This window comes from Phoca vitulina, unplaced genomic scaffold (assembly GCF_004348235.1).
Source record: "Phoca vitulina isolate PV1807 unplaced genomic scaffold, GSC_HSeal_1.0 scaffold79, whole genome shotgun sequence".
In the NCBI taxonomy this organism is placed as follows: Eukaryota; Metazoa; Chordata; class Mammalia; order Carnivora; family Phocidae; genus Phoca; species Phoca vitulina.
In genome coordinates this window covers 6,409,416-6,420,305 of record NW_022589782.1, presented here as the reverse complement: position 1 = coordinate 6,420,305, position 10,890 = coordinate 6,409,416, and positions in this window count along the sequence as shown.

Sequence of the window (10,890 nt, the reverse complement as noted above, 5' to 3'; positions counted from 1 at the left end):
GTCTGCCTTCGGCTCAGGTCATGATCCCAGGGTTCTGGGATTGAGCCCCGCATCGGGCTCCCTGCTCAGCAGGAAGCCTGCTTCTCCCTCTCCCACTCCCCCTGCTTGTGTTCCCTCCCTCGCTGTCTCTCTCTGTCAAATAAATAAATAAAATCTTTAAAAAAAAAAGAATAAAATACTAGGAATAGAACCAACTAAGTAGGCAAAAAATTTATACACTGAAAACCACAAAAAGTTGCTAAAAGAAATTAAAGACACCAATAAATAGAAAGATACCCCATATTCATGGATTAGAAAACTTGTTAAGATGTCAATACTATCCAAAGCAATCTATAGATTTAATGTAATTTCTATCAAATTTCAAATGGCTTTTATTTTCAGAAATAGAAAAATCTATCCTAAAACTTGTATGGAATCTCAAGAGGCCTTGAATAGCCAAAACAATCTTGAAAAAGAACAAAGTTAAGGTCTCAGACTTTTTTATTTCAAAACTTAGTATGAAGCTACGATAATCAAAATAGTGTGGTACTGGTATAAAGACAGACATATAGACCAATGGAACAGAATAAAAAGCCCTGAAATAAACCCTCATATGTATGGTCAAATGATTTTTGACAATGTTCCAAAACCATTCAATGGGGAAATAACAGTCCTTTCAACAAATGGTGCTGGGAAAATGCAATATCCACATGCAAAAGAATAAAGTTGGATCCTCACTTTACCACATATAAAAATTCACTGAAAATGGATCAAAGACCTAAATGTAAGAGCTAAAGCTATAAAACTCTTAGAAGAAGGGGCACCTGGGTGGCTCAGTTGGTTGGGCGGCCAGCTCTTGATTTCAGCTCAGGTCATGATCTCAGGGTTGTGGGATCAAGCTGTGCTGGGCTCTGTACTCAGGGCAGAATCTGCTTGTCCCTCTCCTTCCCCCTTTACCTCTCCCCCCACTCTAAAATAAATAAATTTTTTAAATAATTAAAAAATAAAACTCTTAGAAGAAAACATAGGGTAAAACCTTCACACTATTGGATTTGGCAGTGATTTCTTACATATGACACCAAGAGCAAATGAAACAAAGGAAAAAATAGATAACATGAATACCAAAATTTAAAACTTTTCTATATCAAATGACACAATGAACAGAGTGAAAAGCAATTTATGGAATGGGACAAAATATTTATATATCATATAACTGATAAGGGCTTAATATCCAGAATATATAAAGAACTCCTATAACTTAATAATTAAAAAAAGATCTCATCAAAAAATTGGCAAAGGATGGGCGCTTGGGTGGCTCAGTCGCTGGGCATCTGCTTTGGCTCAGGTCATGGTCCCAGGGTCCTGGGATCGAGCCCCACATCAGGCTCCCTGCTCGGCGGGAAGCCTTCTCCCTCTCCCACTCCCCCTGCTTGTGTTTCCTTTCTCGCTGTGTCTCTCTCTGTCAAATAAATAAATAAAATCTTTAAAAAAAAAAATTGGCAAAGGAACTCTGGAAAACAGTATGGAGGTTCCTCAAGACGTTAAAAATAGAACTACCCTACAACCCAGCAATTGCACTACTAGGTATTTATCCCAAAGATACAGATGTAGTGAAAAGAAGGACCACACACACCCCAATGTTCATAGCAGCAATGTCCGCAATAGCCAAACTGTGGAAAGAACCGAGATACCCTTTAACAGACGAATGGATAAAGAAGATGTGGTCCAGGGGCGCCTGGGTGGCTCAGTCGTTAAGCGTCTGCCTTCGGCTCAGGTCATGATCCCAGGGTCCTGGGATCGAGCCCCGCATCGGGCTCCCTGCTCAGCCAGGAGCCTTCTTCTCTCTCTCCCACTCCCCCTGCTTGTGTTCCCTCTCCCCCTGCTTGTGTTCCCTCTCTAGCTGTCTCTTTCTGTGTCAAATACATAAAATTAAAAAAAAAAAGTAAAAAGAAAAAAGAAAAGAAGATGTGGTCCATATATACAATGGAATATTACTCAGCCATCAGAAAGGATGAATACCCACCATTTGCATCGATATGGATGGAACTGGAGGGTATTATGCGAAGTGAAATAAGTCAAGCAGAGAAAGACAATTATCATATGGTTTCACTCAAAGTGGAACGTAAGCAATAGCACGGAGGACCACAGGGGAAGGGAGGGAAAACTGAATGGGAAGAAGTCAGAGAGGAAGACAAACCATGAGAGACTCTGGACTCCGGGAAACAAACTGAGGGTTACAGAAGGGGGGGGCGGGTTGGGGTAACCGGGTGATGGGTATTAAGGAGGGCACGTGTGGTGATGAGCACTGGGTGTTATACACAAACAATGAATCGTTGAACACGACATTAAAAACTAACGATGTACTACATGCTGGCTAACTGAACATAATAAAAAAAATTGGCAAAGGATGTGAATATACATTTCCCCATAGATATACAAATGACCAACAATCACATGTAAATATGTTCAAAGCACTAATCATTCAGGAAATGCAAACCAAAACCTCATATCCATTAGAATGTCTACTATTATATATACAGACACACATATATATACATACATACGTAAAATATATATGTACATATACATGTGTATATATGTGTGTGTGTATATATATAAAACAGTATCCACTCTACCTCCCTCCCACTTGTACAAAATAATTACAAAAGTTTCAATTATCATTGTTAAGAAGGCCCTTAGAAGACAAAAGCAATTCCACCTTGTGCTGGTGCTTGAGTTCCCTCTGGCAAGACGAAGTTTTAGCCCCTTGACCATAAATTCATATGTAGAAGTGTCCAAGTCACAGTGCCCTCCCATGCTTGCATATACTTGCTGACACCATTGTGTGTGATTCCCTAAATGTTTCACACGTATTTTATATTTATTGATGTTCCCTCTGTAGATTCTTCTTTGTTCCTAATAAACTTTAGTAAGTAAAAACAGAAAATAAGTGTTGATGAGGATGTGAAGAAAGTGGAACCTTTGTGCACTGTTGGGAATGTGAAATGGTGCATCCGCTGTGGAGAACAGTATTGGAGATTCCTAAAAAAAAATTAAGAATTGAACTACCACATGATCCAGAAATTCCATTTCTGGGAATCTACCCAAAAGAACTGAAAGCAGAATCTCAAGGAGATATTTGTACACCCATGTTCATAGCAGTATTATTCACAATAACCAAAAGGTAGAAGCAACCCAAGTGTCTCATCAACAGATAAAAGAAAATGGGCTATATCTATATGGTGGAATATTATTCAGCCTTAAAAAGGAAGGAAGTCCTGACAGCTGCAACACTGATGAACCTTGAGGAGATTATGCTAAGTAAAATAGGCCAGTCACAAAAGGACACATACTATATGATTCTGCTTATATGAGGTATCTAGAGTAGGCAAACTCATAGAGACAGAAAGGACAGTGGTGGTAGCCAGGGAGCTGGGGGGAGGGAGGAATGGGAGGTTGTTTCATGGGTACAGGGTTTCAGTTTGGGAAGATGAAAAGAATTCTGGAGATGAGTTACACACCATATGAATATTCTTAACACTACTGAAATGTACACTAAACAATGGTTAAGAAGGTAAACTTGATATTATATGCATTTCATCACAATTTTTTTAAATGACCATCAACATAAACACTGAGTTCTAATCTGATTGAATAAACAACATGAATTCCCTGCACGGAAAATAAAAAGTAAGAAAATGTTAAGGCTTTCCCTGTAGACAAAAGTAACAAATTAAACCCCTGGAAGTAGTAACTTTCCAGTAGAGAAACCCTAAGGAGATGATGTGTCTGGAGTCCAGGAGAATTGGGCCCAGCCAGACCCAAGGCAATTACTGCACATTTATTTTTAACAATGCCCACGGAGTATTGTTCCCTAGAGGCCAAGGGCAACCCTGCAAATAATTCAAGTGTGAGCCCCACGCATCTCTCCTTGGCCCAAGAATCAGGGAATGAGCCCTGCTCTCTCAGCCTCCTTGCTCACCCTGCCTTCCACCCACACACTTGCTCTGCATCTTGCTTCCAGTGGGGCCCAGGCTTGAGTCTCTGGCTCTAGGAAGCTTATGAGCCATCTGCCTCTCCTTAGCGAGGAGGAGCAACTCAGGAGGAGGCAGCTTCCTTGGGTGGGCTTGGCAGAAATCAAACCCACTGAACACGTCAGTGATAATGTGAGGGCAGAAGAAGACACTCTTCTCTCAATGCCCCAAAATGTGTAAGCCTAAGACATCCTCCACTTCTCAAAGACAAGCAGAATCAGAGACCTGTAGGGGACCTTGGAAACCAGGCAGGGATCCAACCCCATCACTTTACAAACTTCCTAAACTCATGTAGGATTAGATTTCGGGACAACCTCTCTCAGCCCTGCCCTCACTCCCGACTATGAGGGCCTATCCAGTAATTCCAACACCTTCTAATGCTTATCCTTGGCAGAGACATCTGAAAATATTTGCTGGCGCTCAGGCACGCTCAGAAGCAGAGGAGGTGACTGCCTACAATGGCCTAATTCCTATAGCTTGTTTAATGGAAGCAACTTAGCAAGGAAAACACTAGCAGAAATTAAACCTCAAAGTGTTCCCATTACCCTCCAAATTAACATTTTTTTTAAAGATTTTACTTATTTGACAGAGAGACACAGTGAGAGAGGGAACACAAGCAGGGGGAGTGGGAGAGGGAGAAGCAGGCTCTCCGCCGAGCAGGGACCCCGATGCGGGGCTCGATCCCAGGACCCTGGGATCATGACCTGAGCCGAAAGCAGCCACTTAACGACTGAGCCACCCAGGCGCCCCCAAATTAACATATTTTTGTTGTCAGATGTACATAGATGTCATCTGTATGTACCTGCTACTTTATGTTCAGCTTTTAAAGCCTATGTCATAGACAAATATCCAGAAATCAACACATTTTTTTCATTTTTAATATCTGTATAATATTCCACTGCATTCTACATCATAGTTGCAAAGATATAGACTCCGGGGTAGAATTTAAAAACTAATGTTTAGGGCGCCTGGGTGGCTCAGTTGGTTTACTGTTGATCTATTAGTAAGGAATTTACTAATTTTTGTGTAACATTACACTCTACAACTCTGCTCAGCTAACTTTATTTTTAGCAGTGACTTCGTTTCTTTTAATAGCTTAGCTATAAGATAGATATTTTGCAAAAAGTTATGTTTTTATTTCTTTTTTCTTTTCAGATAGCCATCACCAGCATTTCTAGCAAGATATTAAATAAGGAATGAAAACAGAGAATACCCATATTTTGTTCTTCTTTTTAGGGAAAAAGTATAAGTCTTCAAAAAACATGATGTTGACCTTTGTTTTTAAATACACTGCTTATCATATTAAGAAAAAAAGCATTACTACTGTTTTCAGAGTTCTAATCTATAAGGTTTTGACAAATTTATCTGGATCTCATTACAGTAGTTGGTATTTTGTTTGTGTTAAACTAGGTAATGGATTTCCTTGAATCTGATGGATAATTCCTTTAATGCATTGTTTTCTCGGCTTGCACATTTTTTTACTTGGGGCATTTGCATCTGTGTCTGTAAACAAAATTGGTCTAAAATATTCCTTTCATTATCTTGTTTAGTTCGAGTTTAAAATCATATTTGCCTCTAAAAATGAATTGAAGAATAATAACAGAATAACAATAGCCAAGCTAAGTGGGCGCCAACCATGTGCAACACTGCTGTTCTGTGCACATTATGGGTATTTCCTCATTTAATATTCAGAACAACCCCTGTGTGCAGATATTATTAATCCATTTTACAGATTATTACTATGTCATAATTTTGTTTTTATACTTTTATTATTGAACTAATTGGTCCTTAGAGGGTTGGAATATTTTCTTCATTGGAGTCAGACTGTTTAATAAGTTTGTATTTCTTTCTCCATTACTGTTATATTCATGCTAATTCTTTTTGCATTTTGGGGGCTATTGAGCATATTTGTGAGTAGTCATCTATTTTATTTGATAAGATGTGTTAGCCTCTAGGGTGCCTGGGTGGCTCAGTTGGTTAAGCATCTGCCTTCAGCTCAGGTCATGATCCCGGGGGTCCTGGGATCGAGCCCCGCGTCAGGCTCCTTGCTCTGTGGGGAGCCTGCTTCTCCCTCTCCTCCCCACTTGTGCTCTCTCTCATTATCTCTGTCTCTCTCTCTCAAATAAGTAAATAAAATCTAAAAAGAAAAAAGAATTTTAAAAAAAAAGATGTATTAGCCTCTAATTGAAAATAATAGTCAACTTAAATATAAATCTTTTGTACTAGCTATTCAATTTTCCAAATCCTGACCTCATTCTCATTTTCATTCTCATTTGTTTATCAAAACTGATATTGCTCATTAACTCTTTTTCAAAGAATCAATTATCAGATTTCTGCTTAAATAACTTTTCTTTTTCTGGGTCATTTGATTTTAGTTTTATTATCTACATTTTAACTTGTTTCCCCTTCTAAATTATTTAAGCAGAGCTAATTATGGCTCAATCACTGGATAAAATTAAACATGAGGACTCCAAAGTCAAAGACAAGCATTTTCTCCACCCCTTGGGCTCTCACAGAACAGGTCCCGTATTCAAGCCAACACAAACCCCAGAGTTGTGGTGGTCACCGGAGAGAGAGATGCAGGACTGCTGCTGAAGCAGAACACAAGGCCAGTCTGTGCGCTGGCTGGCTAAGGATCAGATCTCAACAAACAGGTGTCTGAGTCCAGGTACGTATGGGTTAGTGCAGTGTAGGGCCTGTACCTATGGGGGCTGAGTAGGGGCATTAGGTGGTTTACAAAGGTGGAGACAAGTAGCATCAAATCACTTGGTGAGAAAGTGATTCCTTTTTGAGTTCTCCCTCAACCCTTCTGACTCCCTCTCTCAGAGAAATCCTCAGGTGCTATTTCCCAGCTCCTCCCTGGGACTTTACATTCTCCTTTTTTAACCAAGCAAAAGTAGGTTTCAGACTGAGAACTCTCTGCAGGTAATGGTGTCTAGCTAAAATTCAGTAAGTGATACTGTTTTCTTATGTATCATGGAGCACAAATTTTCATTTTAATAAATGAATTTCAATTAACAAAATCAGTGAGTTAAATAAGAGTATTAACGAAACAATAATACAGGTGATAAGTAAATGTGAGTGACATTTGGGAGACACAAAGTTGATATCAGGTGAAGGAAGACTATATTTAAGGTCTCACCCAATCTCAAAGATGTATGGTCACGAAAGGGAACATTAAGAACAGTTATCCCTTCATTCAACAACAGCATAAAATCATTGAGTGTCTCCTTTAGTCCAGGCATGGTTCTAGAAACTGGGGATATAGCAATACATAAAAATAAAGCTCCTGCCCTCATGAGCTTATGATATGATTGGTCAGAAAATGAGGAGGACTGAGGGCAAGAAACCAGTGAGGCAGGAGAGGTGCCACAACAAAACTGCGCTCTGAACCCAGTGGGGAATGTGTTTCCAGAAGGTAGATGTGACTGACCCTGCCAACTGCGGCTTGTTGGTTTTAGTAAGATGGAGCCTGAGGACCAACCGCAGATGTGGCAATGGTGGCTTTGACCAGGGAAGTTTCATGGATTGTGGGGAAGCCTCAGAAGGGGGCTTCATGAGCAAACAGGAAGAAGGGAACTGCGGTTTGCATACTGGACATAGTTTGAGGACTTTTCTGGAAAGGGGGAGTAGAGAAGTGAGCTGACAGCCAGAGGGGAATGTGGGCCAAGGGTGGATTTTCAAAACTGGGTGATGTCTGGATGTTGACAGGAATGATCCAGAAGCCAGGAGAAAAATCCTTTTTGTCTCAAGTTAGACTCTCTTAGCTTGGGTTTTCCTCAAATAGGCAGTACTTGGGAAGAGTACTTTCCTAACGAGTGGGAAGTAGTAACAAGAAATTTTTCTTCTCCCACATCTCTGGGGAAGTGGAGGATTGGAAGGAAAAGAGGATGGTGTCACCCTGGTTGGAAAGGAGTACTAGTCAAGGAAGGGACAGAGCTTTTGCCACTACACACACCGCAGCTCCCCGTCTCAAAATGTATCTCTCCCAGTACAGGCGATCCTCTCCCCCCACGTCCCTGCCCCATCCCACCTGCTCCACATGCCCCTTCTCCTGCCCCAGCGCTGGCCACTCCAGGAAGCCCTGACCCATTTACACAGAAGCCCTAAGGCTAAGTGCACCTGGTAGCACTTTTTTGGTCTTTTGGAAAAAATCAAAGCAGTGAAATTGAAGGAGCACGTTTATCTTCCACACTAAGGAACAGGCCGAGAACTCAACTGGGATCTGCAGCATAGCCAAAATCTCCATCCCTCCTTTACCCTCCCCACCTGCACTGGTTAAGTTTCTTTGCTCCAAGCAGGCTCCACCTCAGCAAAATGGTGGGGTGGACAAAGGCAACCTCCCAAGACGGTTTTCCCCTTGTCACTCCCTGCCCAGTTCCTGGTGGGCCATAACCCTTTATCCTGTGGGCGATGACAGCCCCTCTCAGGGCCTTTGTGCTGGGAATGGGATGAACCAGGGACAGGCTCCACATATAGAAGGCTGGAAAAACACAGACCTCATTGTCTTGGGTCACCATGGCCAGGGAGTCCTCTCATTACTCCATAAGTAATTTGCAAGTCCCTTCTTGGCCCCCTGCACAGACTGCTGAGGGACATAAACTCTCCCCTAAAGACAGAACCACATAAACAAATGCAAATTAGCTTTATCTACAGACCTTCTGGAGAGGGTTCACGTGAAAAAGGTGAACTCATAGGAATCTATGGCCTGTGCTGATAGCCTATGCCAAAGGAATGCCCTCTGAGAGCCCCAGACACCCCCAGGTCCTCAAAATCCTTAACCCTCATGCATCGCAATTTCTAAACTCCCCTGCTACATCCCCACTTCCTCAACCACCATCCCCACATTCTGGGTTGAATCTAGCTCTGGGGACAGACTTGATTGTCCTCAAAGCCATCCCACTCGTGGCCTTGGATGCTGCTGGGTGGGGTTCCATACTCTAGGTACTTGCATCAGGAATGCCTGCAGCAATATCTCAGCTGAACACCTAAGCAGGTGGCAAGGGGTATGGTAGAGCTTGAAAGAACATTACACAGAAAGTCCAACCCACTGGGGCCGCTAGTCCTGGCCCCACAGTTACTGGCCATTTGACTCCAGTCCATTTGAAATTCACCATTCTACCAAACACACTGTGCTTTTTTAGTCTCTACTCTGTGGTTCCAGCAGGCCCAACTTGCCCATTTCTATCAAAACTCCAGGTGTCCTTCAAGCTCAGATAAAATACCATGCCCTTCATGAAGCCACCTCACATCTCCCCGACCAAGAGACAGTATTTTCTCTCCCCTGGAACGCCATATAATTCTAATTCTGTCAATCCTTTTCATACCTGGCTTTGCATGATTCATGTTCACCATAACTCCACTCCAAACAGGATGGCTGGGTCCTTTTTAAATTTTATAAAAGGTCCTATTCATCTTAAGAAACATCCTCAGAAGACTCTATCATAGTGCTGGGTTTAAAATAATGACTCAATAAAAGTACGCTGGTAATAGATGTCGATGACGACCATGACAATGGCAGCACATACTGCAAAAAGAACACTTATGTCCTCTCTCCCCATAATTTAGTCTTAACCAATACCTTTTCTATCTCCCCCTCCCCCTCCAAGAAAAAAGAGCTACCAATCCAACTGGTCAGAACCTAAAGAGTTCACTGGTGCATATTTTATGAAGGGCAGTGTGCCCTAAAGGGTTAGCATCCAGGGATGAAGCCCCCTTCCTTCCAGCCTGCCCCTGGTTATTCCTCTTCTATTCATGGTCTCCTTGGAGTCCCCATTTTGGGCCGAGTCACCCCTCTTTCTATATATACACCATGGCTAAGCACGCAGATCCTCGATTCAGATTTGGGACTAAGAGTGGGAGGGGGTAGGCCTAGACCATTTTCCAGCTAACCTTTGACCAGTGAGTCCACGATGGAGGTTACTGGGTGTAACTCAGATACTAACAAAGTGGCACTCTGGCTCAAAGTTTGCTATTGTTCTTTGAGCATATTGTTTCCTTAGGAGCCCTCAGGAGCTGGGATGATTGGCAGGGCAGGATAGGCTTTCCTGGGACTCTGACCATAAAACCACAACAATACCAACAAAATCTCACCTCAAACCTGTAAAAATGATGTGAAGAAATGTTGACGTCAACCACCCTCACAGACTTGGCAGCATAAACCCAATCCCATGAACGTACCAGAACATTAATTTTAATTTTAAAAAATATTCAAGAAGAAAGGAAGAAAAATAGTTCCATTATCTACATTTTTAAAATAGCATTATTAAGTACCACTAGTAATAAAGTGGAAGTATCTTCAAGAATAATGAGAATAGGGTGCCTGGGTGGCTCAGATGGTTAAGCGACTGCCTTCCGCTCAGGTCATGATCCCAGAATCCTGGGATCGAGTCCCACACTGGGCTCCCGGCTCAGGGGGGAGCCTGCTTTTCCCTCTGATCCTCTCCCCTCTCATGCTGTTTCTCTCTCTCTCTCTCAAATAAATAAGTAAAATCTTTAAAAAAAAAAAAAAAGAATAATGAGAATAATAAATATCACCTATATGGCATTTTCCAAGTCACATAAAATCTTTTCACGCCAACACCTTCTCATTCACACTGTATGCCTTTTCCACACCAAAGGGCCACAGCTACATCCACTTAACACATACAATTTGAGCTCGAGTGACAATTCTGTACCAGGTACTACATTCTAGGCACTGGGGATATATCAGCAAACAAAACAAAGGTTCTACTTTCATGCAGCTGGTGTTCCAGGGCAATGGGAGGAGAACAGAAAAAAAAAAAAGAGAGAGAGAGAGAGAACAAGTATAGATAAAATATGTCAGAAAGCTCTAAGTGCCATAAAGAAAAACATATCCAGGTCGGGGACTAGCAAT